Raw genomic sequence first — 19166 nt, 5'->3', positions numbered from 1 at the left:
CACCATCACAGGACTGGACTAGTGACGGCACTGTTTCATTGCTGTCATCTGTAATTTATACACATTCATTTTTCCAAGGCTGCATGAGACACCAAGTCTGGATTTACCTTTCTCTCCAAATGTCTGTAGTCGAACTTTTGAAGCTGGGGAGGATTATGTTGCAGTGTCCTTGGAATCAGGACTGCTGCCTTTCTCACCCTATGATACGTGATATTTTTCAACAGAACTTGTTAGATCTCAAGCAAAACAGCATTGGTGAAATTGAGAAGCTGCTGTCACATTGCCACTTTCAAAACATGTCTTTTCAACAAACTTCTCTTAATACCTGGTACCAAGAAAATCAGGCTGTGAGGGTGACGGGCACATGACCCTTAAGGATGGGCAGGCGATGAGAGTGTCATTAAGAGGCAAGTCACAGAGAGACGATACATAGTTAGGACAGTGGTCTTAAATGTGAGATTTGGGCTTGAGAGGTGGAGAAGTTGGAAGAGCCTGAAGGAGATGGTACCAGTAGAGAAATTCAGTAACTAAAATTGATGTCTAATAAATATTTACTGACCGGCTACCAAATTCCAGGCACTTCCACATACATTTATTTTACACTAGTGAATATAGTTCATACTTAGGTATGCTGTGTATGGCAGGCAGGAATAATAAAAGTTTATTTTTTGGTTTTTTATTGTTACAATGTAAGTAGCCCGTGATGATTATGTTCATAGTGGGGAGTTGGTCTTGTATCTGACAAATCTCAATTACTTATTATTCATCTCTTGTCCTCCTCATAGATATACATATATATGTATATATAACTACATATGATGTCTACATACATATTCGTAAATATTTGTAGTACATAATGATTACATTCCTGATAGAGACTTGGTATATGTGCATGGCACATCACAGATCTCCTGTTTTCTAATTTCCCTTCTCTCTCTCCCTCTCCCTCCATTTCTTGGCTCTTGTTTCATATGCTAAAGGTCTATTTCACTGTTTTCTATTTCCTGCCTTTTATTTTGCTTTTTATTTAAAATTTTAATATGAAAATCCATGCAATATTTAAGCTTCTCAGGTTTATTTCACTTAACATTATGACTCAAGTTTATCAATCTTTATGGCTGAGTATACTCCATTGTATATACATATCACATTTTCTTTATCCATTCATCTGTTGTTGAACATATAGGCTACTTCCAAGCGTTAGCTATTGTAAATTGTGCCACTATAAATACGGGTATTCATGTATCACTATAATGTGATACTTTGGGAAGATACCTAAAGGAAGAATAGCTGGGTCTAATGGAATTTTTAGTTTAGGATTTTGAGAATTGTCCATACTGTTTTCCCTAGTATTTACACCAAAATCAGCAGAGAAAGGTTCCTTTTCTACTGAAGCCTTGCCAACATTTGTTATCATTTGCTTTCTTGAAGATAGCCATTTTTTGCAGAGTTAGATGAAATCAATGTTGTTTTAACTTGCATTTTTCAAGTTATCAGAGATATTGAACATTTTTTATTCATTTCATTTGGCAACTTTTTGATTGATTCCTTTCTTTAGAGTAGGTCTAATTTTTTGAGTTCTTTATAAGTTCTAAATATATTTGCTGAGGAATAGCTGGCAATATTTTCCCCCTTCTGTAAATTGTCTCTTTACACTGTTTCCTTTCTGTGTGGAAACTTTTAAATTTGTTGTGATCCCATTTGTTGATTCTTGATATTCTTATGCCACTGGGGTTCTTGGTATTATTTCTTGTGCACCTATAATTCTTGCCTATGCCTATGTCTTCAAAAGTTTTACATAGTTTAGTGCATTGGAAACTGGTGGCCAACTTAAACACCAGCCGAACTGAATCAGCATGGCACTGAGCATGGATGGCCCACTTGAGGGTGATTCCTATCATAAAAAAGAGACCTATAGAGGACAATAGCATTGTGGTTTTTCCTAAGTGTTACTGTTTGGGGCCATTGGTTCTTCTGGAAGAGCTAGTCATGCTGGTTCTCCTGATATGAACTCCACTCTTTTTTCATCAGAGGAGCTCAGGACCTTGTTGCTGAGAATGGCTGTGGCTCACTTTGGGGGAGCTCTGGTCCTTACTAAGAGCATCACTTACTGGCCCCAGAGGGGAAGATGTGTGCTGTTTAATCTCCAGGAGAAGTTTGTCATGCTGGCTTCCTGATAGGTACTCAGTTGTTGGAGAAGTTTGGGAGCTCATTGTCACTGAGGGTGGCTGTGGTACTTTTCATTGGAGCCTTGGTCCTTATTTTGAGTGTCACTTCTTGGCTCCAGTACAGAACACTTGGCCTGCTGGCACAGATTCCTTACCCTCCTGACATAGACTTTCTAGCTTCCACCGCTGATCTTTGGGTCTTCCAGTGCAGATCTATGAAACAGACTTTTATGAGTTACTGTTTTGGGCTCTAGGCCATCAGTTGGGCTGACGATGGGCGCTGTCAGGCAGGACATTGCTGTGGAATCCAGGCCCTTGACTGGATTTCATTGGGTCTTTAGGTGTGGATAGATTTTTCTGCATTTTCTTTGTATTGAACATCTTAGGTGATCATAATAAAATAATACTATAAATGATGTGTCCTCTATGTAATTGTTCTCTTTGCAAACCCTGACTATGGGTTTAGAAGTCTTCAAGCAGATTAAATATTGATATTTTAATATTTAGATTCTTGATCCATTTTGATTTTAGTATCCAGTGAGAAATATGGGCATAACTTTAATATCCACCATGTGGATAGCCAGTTTCCCCCGCAGCATTTGTTATAAATGCTATCTTTCCCCCAGCAAAAGGTTTTTAGCCCCTTTGTCAAAGATCGCTTATCTCACTGTGCCTGGAATTGTTTCTACATTCTGTATTCTATTACATGATCTTCATGTCCATTTTCTTGTCAATAACATGCTGGTCTTTTTTAATCACTTTGTAATACAACTTGAAGTCCAGGTCTGATGCCTCCTGCTTGCTCTTGCTGCCCAGGCTTGCTTTTATTATTCCAGGTCTCTTCTGGTTCCAAATGAATTTTAGGTTTGTTTTCTCTAGTTCTATGAGGAATGCTATTGGCATTATGATCAGAGATTACATTAAATCCGTATATTGGTTTTAGAAGTATGGCCATTTTTACTATATTGGTTTAGCCTATTCAGGCATAGGGGATATCTCATCATTACCTTGTTGGACTCTTTTTTGAAATTACTATAGTTTTCCCTATAGTAGTCTGTCACACCCTTGGTTAGGATTATTTCTAAGTATTTAATTTTTCTTGATTGTAATGTTAAGGATATTATTTTTAAAATTTCTTTCTCACTGAGTTTATTATTTGTGTGCAAGAATGTTATTAATTTTTCTGTGTTGACTTTGAATCATGCTATGTTATTGAATTTGATTATTAATTCTATGAGTCTTTTGATTGAAGTATTTTGCAAATAATAATTATTTAAATTCTTTCATTTCTTTTTCTTACATAATTGCTTTGGTTAATGTTTGCAGTAATATGTTTAACAGAAGTGGTGATATTGGACATCCTTGTCTAGTTCCTGATTTTAGAGGTAAATATTTCAACTTTCTCCCATTTAACATGATGTTGGCTATTGGTTTCCCATAAATAGCTTTTATCAGATTGAATTGAAATCCTTTGATTTTTTAAAAGGATTTTTTAAAATGAAAGAATGTTTGATTTTGTCAAAGACTTTTTTCTGCATGTATTGAAGTGATCATGTGATTTTGTACTTCTGTTTATGTGGTGCATTATATTTATTTACTTGCATATGTTGAACTATCTCTATATTCCTGGAATTTATCTGACTTTGTCATGGTGCATGATCTTTTTAATGATTTATTGCTTGCTATTTGCCAGTTTTGTATTGAGAATTTCATGTCTATGTTCATTAAAGAGAATGGCCTATAGTTCTGTTCATTTGGATGGGTTCTTTCTGGTTTTCGAATCAAGGTAAGGCTAGTTTTCAGGAATGACTTTGGGAGTAGTCCTCTTTCAATTTCATTGAAGAGTTGAAGGCGTATTGGTATTAGATCTGCTCTAAAGTTATTTTAGAATTCAGCAATGAGTGAAGTGAGACCTAATATTTTCTTAGTTGGTAGTTTTTTTGTTATTATTGTTTCAATGTCTGATATTGGATTATTCAGGATTTTTATATCATCTTAAGCTTTTCTTTTTCATTTGTATCTAGATTTGTATCCTGAATTTTCCATTGTATTAGAGTACAGGTTCCCAAAACAGTTACTATTGATTTGGATTTTGGAGAATTTATTCTGATTTTGCCTTTTTCATTTCTAATTAAATTGAGTTGAGTTCTTTCTCTCCTTTTTTTTTTTTTTTGTGGTACTGGGGATTGAACTCAGGATCTCACACTTGCGAGGCAGGTGCTTATGCCACTGAGCTAAATCCCCAGCCCATCTCTCCTTTGTTTTTAAAAGAAGTGATATTGGCTAGGTGTTTGTCAACTTTGTTTATTCTTTCAAAGAATCAACTCTTTGATTCATCGATTCTTTGTATTATTTTCTTCTTTTCAATTGCATTAATTTCTATTACAATCTTTGTAATTTCCTTTCATGTGGTAGTGTTGGATTTTAATTCTTATTTTTCTGTGAACTTGAAATATATGATTATTGATTTGGATTCACTTTTTTGGATGTACCCATTTACTGTTAAATTTCTTAAAACTTAGAACTCTCTTAGAACTGCTTTTTTTTTGGTTTCTCCTAAGTCCGGTATATTGTATTTGCATTTTTGTTTGATTATAGGAATGGTCTAATTTGCTACTTGATTTCATTTGTGCCCCACTGATTATTCATGAGGGTATTATTTAATTTTTAATTAAGTATTTTTAATGTAGAATTTCTGTGCTTTCTTTTGCAATTGATTTTTAGTTTCATTCCCTAGGGTCTGATATTATGCATGTAATAATTTTGAGTCTTTTATGTTTACTTAAGCATGCTTAATGGGCTAGCATGTAGACTATTTTCGAGAAGCATCTATATGTTATTGAGAGGAATATCATCTTAGTTACGTTTTTATTGCTGAAACAAAATACCTGAAACTTAAAGTTAAGGGCAAAAGGTTTATGTTAAATCACGGTTTGTGCAAGTTTCATTCATAACCATCTTACTTTAAAGCAAGCAGCAAGGCAGAGGAAGATGTCAGAGTAGAAAGAGAACATGGGAAGGCAGGCAAAAAGCAGCCAGGAACAAGCCTCTTCACCCTTTTATTCCATTCAGGCTACAATCTTTTAAAATGGTGCCACACATCATTTATACCTAGGACTATGCTAAACCAGTCAGTGGACAAAATTTAGTTATTATGCACCCTTAATTCATATTGACATACCTGAGATCTAGCCACCTCCAGAAAGCCCCACCTGTAAGTACATGAGGCTTTGTGTGTGTGTGTGTGTGTGTGTGTGTGAGATCTAGTTACAAGCCATAACAAATGTGTATTTCATTTGTTGTTAGGTGAAACACTGTAGAAATCTATTCAGTCCTTTTGTCCAAAGGTTTGGTTCTATTGTAATATTTCTTTGTTGACTTTTTGTCTAGTTGATCTATCTATTTGTGACAGTGGGATATTGAGTTCTCCCACTGTAACTGTGTTGGTGTTTGTCTGTGTTTTTTTTTAATGTCCATTAATGTTTGTTTTTATGAAGTTAAGTGTGAGGTGTTTGGTGTATAAATGTTTAGAATTATTATGTCTTCCTAATGAATTGTTCCCTTAACCAATATGTAATGACTTTATCTTTCTAATCAATTTTGACCTGAAGTTCACTTTTTCTGAAATTACCATAGAAACTTGTGATTTTTTCAGGGTTCCTGTTACATAGAATATTGTTTTCTGCCCTTTGATTTTTAAACTTTGAATTTTTGGGGAGTGAAATGTATTTCTGATGTATTTGTGTCAATTTGTGTCCTTTGAAAATTGGAGAATTGATACTGTTCAAATTTAAAGATGTTGATTTTTTCCTGTATAAATGCATTATTTTCCTGTTGCTATTTTCTTTTTCTCTGTTTTTTGTTTAAACAGTCACCTTGCCAGGTAAATTCATTGTATGTGACTTGTTAGGCATTGTAGACTTGTCTTTTTCCAAAATATTCTTGGGAATTTTTGTAGTGCTAGTTTTGTAGTCATGAATGGTTTGATGTGTTTTTTTTTTTGAAAATTTAAAGCATGATTTTTATTAGATTCTAAATCCTAAATGTTTTAGAAAACACATTTATATTATAGAATTTTCTAGGTAGATAGGATCTGCTCAGTTGGAATTTGCTTCACGTCAAATATCTAGAATTCATTTGGTTCATTAAAAAAAGGCACACACTGGAATTTAAGACTGATCCCGTCTCGGACTACATACTGTAGAGATCAAGAAGGAACCATGAGACATACACTTCTCAATAAGAACAAAAAATAGAGGCGAGATGTTGATGAGTCCCCTACACTTCCTTACACTAACTCTCATGTATTTAATTTGTCTAATGTAAGCATCATAACTACAAGTAGAAACATAAAATATGCTTTTATTTTTAGCTTCTGGGGGTGGTGGTGGATATAACTGAAAATGGAAATAAAGACTTCCAAGTTTAAGAAGGGAAAATAGCATTTAGAATATACTTGAAAGACATCTTCATTACAGAGCTTGTCAATGTACCTTTGATACCCTTTAAAAATAAATTTCATAGGGGCTGGGGATTTAGCTCAGCGGCATAAGCGCCTGCCTTGCAAGCAGGCAGTCGTGAATTCGATCCCTGATACCGATAAAAAGGAAAAAGACAAAAAAAAAATAAATTTAATATACTACTTAATGCATCTGCTGTTTGTAGCTCAATTGTAGGTACAGTAGTAGAAGGGTTCAATAATCTCTTGAGTAATTTTTAGGAAGAGCATCTTGTGTGTTTGCATATATAAAGCAATATAAAATTACTGCCCTACTGCCTGCCTTACACTAAAGTTGTGCACAATTGTGAGCCACATTTAGTATACAAATTAAAAAAATACCCTATTTTATCAGCTGCTTTCATCTAGGGAAGAGAGTTCTTGCAGAAGCTCTTTCTTTTCTTGTTGTAACTCCTGCAAATGCTATTGATTTTGCTCCAGTCTGTCTTCCAACCACTGCAGGAGAGGCCCGCTGACGGCTGACATTTGACTTCACAGATTCTTGGTAAACACTGAGCCATTATGGATTTGGGTTACTGAGTCCAGGTGTGTAAGGCTATGGATCCTCTGATATGCATCTTGCTCCTCCTGGCACAGGATCTTGGGAAGCTCCTACTGATTCAAGGCACACTTTCCCAATGGTGACATGAGGTACAACGTGGATGGGAGTTTCTTTTTTTTTTTCTTAAATTCTATTTATTTTTTTATTTTATTTTTTATTTTTTTTTATTTAAGAGGAAAAAGAGAAAAACACAAAACAAAGTGGTGTAAGGTTACACATAATACAGAACTACAAAAAAAAACATAACAGTAAGAAATCACCTGTTAATAGATTACATATTATCATCTTGGAAATAGTTGCTCACATCACAGTATCAAAGAATACAAAGTAGACATTCAAACAGAGAGACTGCAAACAGCTGTGTTCAATGATCCAAAAACATTAATATAGTCAGCTATTTAACACCCCTAAACACACTTGCTGTTATATCCGTTAGAGCTCTTTTTTTTTCCCCTCCCTCTCTTTTTTACAACAAAATTTACACATTTTGGATTTTATTACTCCTTAGTTCTTATTACTTTTTTTGGGGGGGAGAGAATAAAGTCAAATATGGCAAAACAAAGCTGTCAGTCAAAACCAAGGATAAACATAGCACATGATGTAGAACAGAGATCAAGGTTATTAACAATGGTTATCAACGTTGTCTCTTGTTTCCTTAAAAAGAATTGTCTATCTCATTAGATATTATAAAGTTGGACAAAACAGTAGAGAACAAGACCAATAAAACTTAGGCATTGTAAACATTACAGGACTTCCAAAGGAGACAATAGTCAAACCAAAATGGGCATCTTAGTGAATCTTATTGCCTTCAAAGTAGTTGCCTATACCCTCAAACTTGATACTATCGCACAGAATGGAACAGAGTCTAATCAGTCAAAACAAGATCGTGGGAGTATTACAGAACTTCAAAACAAGTTAATAGGAAATCAGAAAGAGTTACTATTATATATCCTAATTTTTTAAATTTTTCCCCTTAATTAAAATAAACATAAGAAATAACTAAATAATTTTTTTAAAGAATAGTAGTTACCATAGTGTCTGTCTTTTTCCTTGAAATATTTGGATAAAACTTCATATACTATAGCTTCAAATATTTCCATATCAAGAAGCCCAGAATAAAGCCTTTCTAATTAATAAGTGAAAATTTTATAAGGCTTCAAGGCCACATAATGGGGAATCATGATTACCACATATTTTTATATATTTGAATCATTACTTACATTAGGGAAACTATTCGGTATTCATACATGCGAGATTTATTTATTTCACTTATGAGTATGGTCTCAAGCTGTGCCCATTTATTAATAAATATCTCAATGTGATCCTTCTTTATAGCTGAATAATATTCCATTGTATCGAAATACCACAACTTTTTTATCCATTCCTCAGTTGATGGACACTTGGGTTGTTTCCAAGATCTGGCGATTACAAATTGTGCTGCTATAAACATAGGTGCACATATATCACTGTGGTATGATGCTTTCAGTTCTTCTGGGAATATGCCTAGAAGTGGAATAGCTGGAATAAATGGGATTTCCAATCCCAACTTTTTGAGAAATCTCCAGACAGACCTCCACAAAGGCTGTACCAGTCTACACTCCCACCAACAGTGCAGGAGAGTTCCTTTTTCCCCACAGCCTCTCCAGCATTTGTTGTTGTTGGTTTTCTTGATCCTGGCCATTCTTTCATGAGTGAGATGGTATCTCAGTGTGGTTTTAATTTGCATTTCTCTAATGACCAATGATGATGAGCATTTTTTCATGTATTTATTTTCCATTTGCATTTCTTCATCTGAGAATTGCGTATTCATCTCAGATGCCCATTTTTGGATTGGATCTTTGAATTTTGGAGGTCTGAGTTTTTTTAATTCTTTATATGTTTTAGACAAGAGTCCCTTGTCCGAGAGAGAGTTCACTAAAATCTTTTCCCAGTTTGTGGGTTTTCTTTTCACTATGCTGGAGATTTCTTTTGACATGCAGAAACTTTTTAATAAGAAGTGGTCCCAGTTATTGATTCTGGGAAGTATTTCCCGTGCGGTTTGAGTCCTGTTCATGAATTCTCTACCTACTCCTATGTCTCCAAGGTTTCTACCCAATTTGTCTTCCAATAGATTTAGTGTTTCTGTTTTAATATTCAGATCTTTGACCCATTTAGATTTTAATTTAGTACATGGTGATAGACATGGGTCTAGCTTTAGTTTTCGGCAAATGGAGAGCCAGTTTTTCCAGCACCATTTATTAAAGAGACTGTCGTTCTTCCAGTGAAGCTGCTTGGCTCCTTTATCAAAGATAAGGTGGTTGAGTGTGTTTGTAGTTGTGGTTGTATCTTCTAATCTATTCCATTGATCTTCAGCTCTGTTTTGATTCCAATACCATGTTGATTTTACTACTGTTGCTTTGTAGTATAATTTCAAGTCAGGGATTGTGATGCCTCCTGCTTTGTCTTTGCTTCTTGGAATTGCCTTTGCAATTCTAGGTCTCTTCTGGTTCCAGATGAAATTTAGGAGTGATTTCTCTAGATCTATAAGGTATGTTGATGGTATTTCTATTGGGATTGCATTGAATCTGTATAAGAGTTTTGGGAGAATGGCCATCTTCACAATGTTTGTTCTTCCTATCCATGAGCAAGGGATGTCTTTCCATTTTCTGAGATCATCTTCAGTTTCCTTTTTCAGTGTATTATAGTTTTCACTGTATAAGTCTTTCACTTCTTTCGTAAGAGTAATTCCTAAATATTTCATTTTTTTTGCTTGCTAATGTGAATAGTCCAGTTTCTCTTATTTCCCTCTCTGTGATTTTGTTGTTTGTGTATAGGAATGCTATTGATTTCTGAGTATTGATTTTGTATCCAGCCACATTACTGAATTTATTTATTGTATCTAAGAGTCTTTCAATGGAGTTTAGGGGGTCTTCTATGTAGAGTATCATGTCATCTGCAAACAATGATAACTTAACTTCTTCTTTTCCTATCTTTACCCCTTTTATTTCTCTTTCTTGCCTAATTGCTCTGGCTAGTACTTCCAGTACTATATTAAATAGGAGTGGTGATAAAGGACATCCTTGTCTTGTGCCTGATTTTAAAGTAAAGGCTTTCAATTTTCGGCTATTTAGTATGATGCTGGCTGTTGGTTTGTCATAAATGGCCTTTATTATATTGAGGTAAAGACCATCTATTCCAATTTTCTGTAAAGTTTTTATCATGAATAAATGTTGGACCTTATTGAAGGCTTTTTCTGCATCTATAGAAATGATCATGTGATTCTTATTTTTGGCTTTATTGATATGGTGGATTACATTTATTGATTTGCGTATGTTGAACCATCCTTGCATTCCTGGGATGAATCCCACTTGGTCATGGTGTATAATCTTCTTGATGATTTGCTGGATCCTATTTGCCAATATTTTATTGAGGATTTTTGCATCTGTGTTCATTAGGGAGATCGGTCTATAGTTCTCTTTTATAGTTGGGTCTTTCTCAGGTTTTGGTACTAGAGTAATATTTGTTTCCAGGAATGACTTAGGAAGGATTGCTTCCCTTTCAATTTCATTGAATAGTTTGAGGAGTGTCGGCATTAGGTCTTCTTTGTATTTCTTGTAGAATTCTGCAGTGAATCCATCTGGGCCTGGGCTCTTCTTGGTGGGTAAGGACTTAATTACATTTTCAATTTCAGTAACAGAGATTGGGTTATTCAACAGTTTTACATCCTCTTGATCTAGCTTTGGCACTTCATATGCTTCTAAGAATCTGTCTATTTCTTCTGTGTTATCAAACTTTTGAGAGTAGAGGTTTTCGAAATAGGTGTTGATGATCTTCTGTATTTCTATTGGTTCTGTAGTGATTTCTCCTTTTTCATTTCTTATTGCATGAATTTGAGCTTTTTCTTCCCTTTTTTTAATAAGGTTGGCTAGAGGCTTATCGATTTTATTTATTCTTTCAAAGAACCAACTCTTTGATTCGTTGATTCTTTGGATTGTTTTCTTAGTCTCTATTGCATTGATTTCTGCTCTGATTTTTATTATTTCCTCTCTTCTTTTGGCTTTGGGCTTGACTTGCTCTTCTTTTTCTAGCTGTTTGAGGTGGAGCATCAAGTTATTTATTTGTATTCGTTCTGTTTTCCTGATGTGGGAACTCAGTGCAATACATTTTCCTCTCAGGACGGCTTTTATTGCATCCCACAGATTCCGGTAAGTTGTATCTGCATTTTCATTTTCTTTTAGGTATTGTTTAATTTCTTTAATTTCTTCTGTGACCCACTGATTACTCAAGAGTGTGTTATTCAGTTTCCATGTGTTGGTGGGATTTTTGCAGTATCTTTTATCATTAATTTCTAATTTCAGAGCGCTATGATCCGATAACATGCAAGGGATGATTTCAGCTCTTTTGCACTTGTTTAAATATGTTCTGTGAGCTAATATATGGTCTATTTTAGAAAACGATCCATGTACTGCTGAGAAGAATGTGTATTCTGATGTTGTTGGGTGGAACATTCTGTATATGTCTATCAAACCCATTTGTTCACAGGTATGATTCAGTTCTGTTATTTCTTTGCTCATTTTCTGTCTGGTTGATCTGTCCCTTGGTGTCAATGGCGTATTAAGGTCTCCTGTTACAATTGTGTTACTGATAATTTGAGTTTTCATTTCTGTTAATAATTGTTTTATATAACTGGGTGCTCTGGAGTTTGGTGCGTATATATTTAAGATAGTTATCTCTTCCTCTTGGAGTTTTCCCCTTACGAGTATGTAGTGATCTTCTTTATCCTTTATGGTCATTGTTGGTTTAAAGTTCACATTGTCTGCAAACAGAATGGCTACTCCTGCCTTTTTTTGGATTCCTGCTGCATGAAGAATTGTTTTCCATCCTTTGACTTTCAGTCTGTGAGTATCCTTCTGGGTTAGATGGGTTTCCTGTAAACAGCATATGGTTGGATTTTGTTTCTTGATCCATTCTGCTAGTCTGTTTCTTTTGATTGGTGCATTGAGACCATTTACATTAATGGTTATTACTGTTAAATGCTGGTTAATTGTAGGAATCTTATCTCTCTGCTGTTGCATCTTTATCTTTCTGTTCTGTTTAATTATTTGCTTTGCTTAGTGGTTTTTTCCTTTGTGTATCTAAACTGTCTTTCAATAGTTTTTGCAGGGTTGGTTTGGTGTTCATGAAGTTCTTCAGCTGTTCTTTGTCATGGAAGTATCGTATTTCACCATCTATTTTGAATGATAGTTTTGCAGGATATATCAGTCTAGGTTGGAAATCATTTTGCTTTAGGATCTAGAATACTTCACTCCATGCTCTTCTTGACTTTATTGTTTGTGATGAAAAGTCTGCTGTGATTCTGATAGGTTTTCCTTTATAAGTGATCTGTCTTTTCTCTCTGACAGCTTTTAATAATCTATTCTTGTGTTGGATTTCTGGGATGGTGATTATTATATGCCTGGATGTAGTTTTATTTTGGTTATGACTATTTGGAGTTCTATATGCTTCACTGATCCTGATGTCAGTTTCTGATCTCATGCTTGGGAAATTTTCAGCTATTACTTCTCTAAATATCCTCTTGATATCCTTTATGTTGTCTCCTTCTTTTTCATTAATCCCTATCATTCTTATGTTATTCTTCTTTGCATCGTCTTGCAGTTGTTGAATTGTTGTTTCCTGATTCCTTGTTATTTTTAAAAGATCTTTCCTTTCCTGTTCACTAGCTGCAATCCTGTCTTCAAGGTCTGAAATTCTATCTTCACTTTCATTAAGGTGGTTTTTACAACTTTCAGTGGAGTTTTTTATTTCCTGTATATCTCTGTGCATCTGCATTATGTATTCTGTTTGTTTCTTATATTGCTCGTCTAGGGATTCTACCTTTTTGTTTAGTTCCTCCAATTTTTTATCTGTGTTTTCTTTAGATATATTTAGAATCTCTTTCATTTCTTTTATCATTTCTTCTTTTATCTGGGAAATTATTTCGAGTTTGAAAATCTTTAAAGCTTCCTGGAGTTGCTTGTCAACTTCAGTAGCTATTGTGTCTGATATATGAGGTGGATGGGATATATTTTCTTCTAAATACATTCCTCCTAGGGTTTTCTGAGATGGGCTGGAGGTTTGAGGTTGTAATTTGGTCTTTCGGTTTGTCATTTTCCTACATTTCTGTGTTTCAAGTGTTATTTGAAAGCTTCCTCAGGATCTGTTGAAAATCCCCTTCTATGTTTGCAGCTACTGAGACTCTGCCACCACGCTACCCCAAGCCATTGCGCCTGCAGAACCAATGGCCCTCCTCTGCTTGTTCAGAACTCCGCAGTTCCAGACAAGGTGGGCCTCAGGGACACTGTGCGCCCACCTGCCCCTTGGAAGCTCCACAGCTCTTCAATCGCAGCGGAGTTAGGGTACTCACCACAGGCCACAGTGCCTCAGGAGCCTGTGATCCCTCCCTGCTTGCAGAGATATCCACAGTCCTCCAGACAAAGGAAGGGGCTTCTGCAGGCACTCCAGATCCGCCCAGCTCCTCCTCTGCACATGGATGGCTAGGCGTGGCTGGGCTCGGGGGATAGTGTAGGCCCGCCCACCCGTCGGGAGCTCAGCAGACCTCCAAGTGCAGCCGGGATGGGGAGGAGGATGTAGTGGTCTCTAACCCACTGCTCCACTTCACTGCACCTGGAAGCCTGGGGGGTCCGCAACAGTCTGAGATTTGGGCAGAGTGTGCTGAGCACTTACCACAGGCCGAGGTGCCTCAGGAACCTGTGATCCCTCCCTGCTTGCAGAGATATTCAGTCCTCCAGACAAAGGAAGGGGCTTCTGCCGGCACTCCAGATCCGCCCAGCTCCTCCTCTGCACACGGATGGCTAGGCACGGCTGGGCTCGGGGGATAGTGTAGGCCCCTTCAATTATTTCTGAACAACTCTGAGGCTGAGCAAATGCAACCCAAATCCTGTGGTTCTCTTAAATTCTATTTAAAGAAAAACTAAACAAAATAGAAAGTGAGTAGAAATAATACATAATTTCAAAGAAAAAAATAAACAGTAAGAAATCACTAGTTGATGATTACAGATTGTCCTTTTACAAATAGTTATTCAAGATACTAAAGTGGAGCATACAAAGAGGGATTCAAACAGTGAGACTGCAACCAGCTCTGTTCACCTATCCAACAAACACTGAGAAATATGATTATCAATCCTATACACTTAAACATACATGCAGTTATCCATATCTTCAATTATGCTGAGATTGAACAAACCCAATCAGGCTAATATCACTCTGAACAAAGAATAATACTATTTCTGGGTGTCACATTATGACACTCCAGGATCAGCCCTGGGTACTTTAGTGTCTCTTTTTCTTCAAAGTGTTTGTTCATTTCATCATGTATCATAAGATCAGTTCTCATAAACTGCTTATAGGTTCTACACATGCATGTGTCTTAACATGTATTTCTATCCTTTCTATATTAGAGGGAGAAACAAAACAAAGCAAGACAAAACAAAACATGCTCCTATAAACACATGAAACGAAAAACACATATAAAGACCGTTGTACAAGGATTTCTACCATAATTCCTGTGTTGTCTCTTGTTCTCTTCAATAGAACTGGCTATGTCATCAGACATAGTATAATTGAATATATAAGTACATACCAGTATTAATAAAAACTTCAAAAGCAGGCAGTTATCAAACCAGAATGTGTATTGTAGTGAGTCTTGTCATCTTCAGTATAGTTGCTTATACTTTCAGACTTGATACTGTCATATCAGTTTTGAATAAAATCTGTCGATACCAAACAGCAATCAAACAAACCAGCTTTAACTAAGATCAGTCATGATAAAACAGTGTAAGTCATACAGGGCTCCAGATTAAAATAACAGGAAATTAAAGATGATTACTGTGCTATATCCTGATGTTTTTGGGATAGCTGTCTGTGCCCTCAAATCTAATGCAAGTAGACAAACTGGGACAGAATAAAATCTATCTAAGTAGACTGGTGTGAGTAATGTGGGTTTTAAATCCTGGTACACTATTAACAATATCTTCTGCCATCTTTTTTAAGACTCTCCCTTCCCTTTCACTTCCCCAGGGTACACTGTGCATTTTTGGGTCTCACCAAGACCCTTGGTTTTAAATTGGGCGGGGGGGGGCAACCTGCTATTTACCTAAGTGGTTCTGACTCTTCTCTCTCCTGGACTTGATCTCTAATTGTATCCTTTATCTATTAAAGCCTGTCTTTTCAACCTATCCACAAATACTGGTCCAGTTGCCCCTATTACTCTCTGGTTCTCTGTCACATAGAGCATTGTTTTCTCATACTTGATTTTCAGCCCATGTACTCTTTTCCTATTAATTATATTTCCTAAAAATAGCATCTTGATGGACCCTGCCTCCTGATCTACTCTACATGTGGTTCTTTTTCTCAATTTAGTATATCAAGGCCATCTATATTAGACATTGTAACCAACCTTCTCTGCCTCATTTCTGTTATGCTCTTTTTTTGCCGTCATTTGTTTGCTTGTCTTCTTCATTCTGTTTTCTGCTCCATTCATTGAGCTCTCTGCCACTGTTCCTGGAATCCTAGTACTTTTCTCTCTCTCTAGAATGTCCTGCAGTATTCTCTGTAGAGTTGTATTGGTGGTCGCGAATTTCCCAAGTTCTTCTTTGTCTTGGAAGCATCTTGTTTCTCCATTAATTTCTAGAGACAGATTTTCAGGGTATATCAATCTGGGCTGGAGGTTATTTTCTTTTAGGGCTTGGAATATATCGCTCCAGGCTCTTCTTGACTTGATGGTTTGTGTTGAGAAGTCTGCTGTGATTCTGATGGGCCTTCCTTTATAGGTGATTTGTTTCTTGTCTCTAACAGCTTTTAATATTCTGCTCTTATATTGGATTTCTGGGATCTTGATTATTGTATGCCTGGGTGTGGCTTTGTTTTGGTTGTAGGTGGCTGGAGTTCTGTATGCCTCATATATCAGAATATCATTTCCTTTTCCTATGTTTGGGAAGTTTTCCTTAATTATTTCTGTGAGTAGCCTTTGTAGTTCCTTTGTTTGTACCCCTGCTTCTTCATTCACATTCTTTATTCTCATGTTATAGACCGTCTTGATGTCTTCTAGCCTCTGTATTGTTATTGCTTGTTTCTTTGTTATTTTAAAAAAGTTTTTCCTTTCATAATCCCACATTCAAACCTGTCCTCCAGTTTGGGCAATCTATCCTTAGTTTCTTTCAAGAAGATTTGCCATCTTTCCATAGAGTTTTTAATTTCCTGGTATCTCTTTGAATGTGCTTCATGTATTCTATATTTTGTTTGCATTCTTCATCCAATGGTTCTGTCCTTTGTTTAAGTTCCTCCATTCTTCTGTCTGTGTCTTCTTGAGGGGTGCTTAGCATCTCTTCTTATATCTTGCTTTACTTAGCTAAACATTTCCCTTTTGAACTCATCTATGAGGTTCTGAAGATGGCTTTTTATGTCCACTGGTGCTGTATCTGATATTGCATGTTTGCTGCCATCATTCTCCTTTGTATTTACCTTCCTGGGTCAGTGTTCCCAGGGTTGGGACCTGGGGACTTTTTCTTGTTGCTTCCTCTTCCCATCTTTTTTGTTTCTTCCAGGAGGCTCCCATTTCTTTCTTTGTTGGTTATAATTCTTCTGGAACATGCTGACTAGGTGACCCTTTCCACTGCAGTGTGCTAGTGAATTGCAAACAGGGGCAATGTATGCTGGCCCCTCCCCTCCAGATCAGTCAACCTGCTGAGGCCTTCACTGTATTAATGTGCGTCACCTCCCTCTGGGTCAATCAACCTACTGAGGCCTTTACTGCATTAGTGTGCACTGCTGCCGTAGGGAATTGATTTCGGATAACCTTTTGGGTCTCAGCCAGATCATGTGACCCAGGCTAAGCTCACTCCACCAATCCCGTTTGGGAAGGGAACAACTGACTGAAGTCACTGCTACCCTTTGTTCCTGCCAGTCCTGCCTGATCCCATAATGTCATCTGTTGTAGCCCCCTTCCCTGTGGAATGGTTTTATTCCCATTATTATCCACAGGTGATGCAGGTTCTCTGCTAGCTCAGCTCTCTGGCTCGCCGACCCCTGACCTCAGTGTGACTGCATTTCCTGTGAGTCGAAGTGGCGGGATTTCAGATGGCTTGGCAGGTTGCTGCAGCTCGGTTCGGGTGCTGCAGCAGGAGCACTGAACCTTTAGCTGTTCCAATAGTAGCACCTGGACTGTATGTTTGATTGGTTCTTCTCACCTAAGTTTCTTCTTGGGATGAGAGAATTCATCTCTCTCTGCTTGGGACTCCCCACGCTGAATTCTAATTTGAATATCTGGATTGGAGTTTCAATTCTTTCATACTCTGAGCTCTTTTGGGCCTGTTTGGATTGGAAGCAAGTGTATAGTACCTGGCCAGTCTTTGTGTTTTTATCCTCTATGAAAGAGGAAAAAATAAGACCCACAAAGCCCTGATCCATCATCTGGTACATGGCTTGTGTGTGAACATCAACATGTGAAGGCCAAACAGTTATATAAAGGTAGGAATGATACCAGCCCGCAGCTCTCATGGGGCAACTTATTTTAGTTCAGCCAACCTCTCTGTCTCTGTTGAGGCTGCAGACAGTTGCTCAGGAGAGATTTCTACTTGGTCTTTCCTCTTATCAGAACATCTGAGGATGATAACAGAATGAATGTAAACAATTCTGACGGTGTCAACCTTTTCACCAACTGTGCACATTTCATTTCCAGTACAGGCAAGTTTGGAGTCACTCCTTGTATCATCATTCAACTCCTCTGTACACAGCCCCACTGCCTCCTCCTTTTCTGTGCTCAGAGCATGGTTGACACAAACTAGGAAAGCGTCAGACTCCAGATGAACCGCCTGCACTGCCTGCACCACCTGCACAGCCATCTTGTTCTGACACTGCTCATGTCCTCTGTTTGAGGTGTTCATTGTCATGGAGATAACTTATTTCTTTGACAGTTTTGAAGGAAAGTTTTGCAGGGTTCACATAGTTCTCTGGGACTGGATCTTAGTATTCTTAATGTCACAAGTACGGGTTGGAAGCTGTTATCTTTTAGAACTTGAAATCCAAGCCTTTAAGTTTTGTATTGAGGAGTCTGGCATAATTCTAATGGGTTTACCTTTACAAGTGATTTTTTAAAACAGATTTTAAGATTTTTGCCCTTGTGTTAGACTTCTGAAATTTAAATACGATTGATGTGAAGAAGTTCTCTCTTTTTTACATGAGAAGGAAAGACACAGAAAAGAAAAACAAAAAGCAAAAGAGATAAGCAAACAGTAACAAACCCAAAATAATAACTGCATAGATCTTCATAAGATGATAGGAATTTAATAATGATTATAATATTGCATATGGTTACCTTCAAAAGGGTTGCTTAGATTACCAGATATAGATGTGGAAAATTGATCTAATTATGTGAGTATTAGCTGTTCTTTTCCAAGGACTAATAGAATTAGTAGTATATTTATTTTAGCTGTTATATATATATATATATATATATATATATATATATATATTTATCTACACAAATTTATGTCTTTTTCCCTTTCCTTTCCCTCACTCATCCTTTCCCCTATCCCAGTTACTTTTCCTCTTTGAGCAGTTTCTTATCCTTACACAATATTTATTGTAGATCTTGCATGGGCCTAAATTTTTTGTTACAGTATTGTAAGCTGAAGAGTATACCTGAAGAATTACAGCATTGTAGTTTTCCCAAAAATACTTGGGTTTACCAGAGATGCAACTGGGGCTTCCCAAACCCTTTTTACTTTTTATCCTTAAATAATTTATATTTGTATTTTTTATATAAAAGAAATCATGTTATACTTAACCTTCTGTATTTGATCTATTTCATTTAATATTATGGTCTCCATTTTCCTCTAAATGAATCAAATTTGTCCTTCTTTATGACTGGGTAGTACTCCATTTTGTATCTGTACACTAATAT

General features: G+C 36.6%; 1 pseudogene; it reads right to left on the bottom strand.

The window, feature by feature from the left end:
* Window positions 1–7017: 7017 nt before the first annotated feature.
* On the bottom strand, window positions 7018–18106 carry LOC100723286 (lys-63-specific deubiquitinase BRCC36-like; annotated as a pseudogene).
* Between the last annotated feature and the right edge of the window lie 1060 nt (window positions 18107–19166).

The sequence above is a fragment of the Cavia porcellus genome, unplaced genomic scaffold, assembly GCF_034190915.1.
Source record: "Cavia porcellus strain 051 isolate PalLab524CR breed Dunkin Hartley unplaced genomic scaffold, mCavPor4.1 scaffold_20, whole genome shotgun sequence".
NCBI classification, from domain to species: Eukaryota; Metazoa; Chordata; class Mammalia; order Rodentia; family Caviidae; genus Cavia; species Cavia porcellus.
The sequence above is the reverse complement of the archived record's forward strand: the minus strand, read 5'-3'. Positions and strand labels throughout refer to the sequence as shown.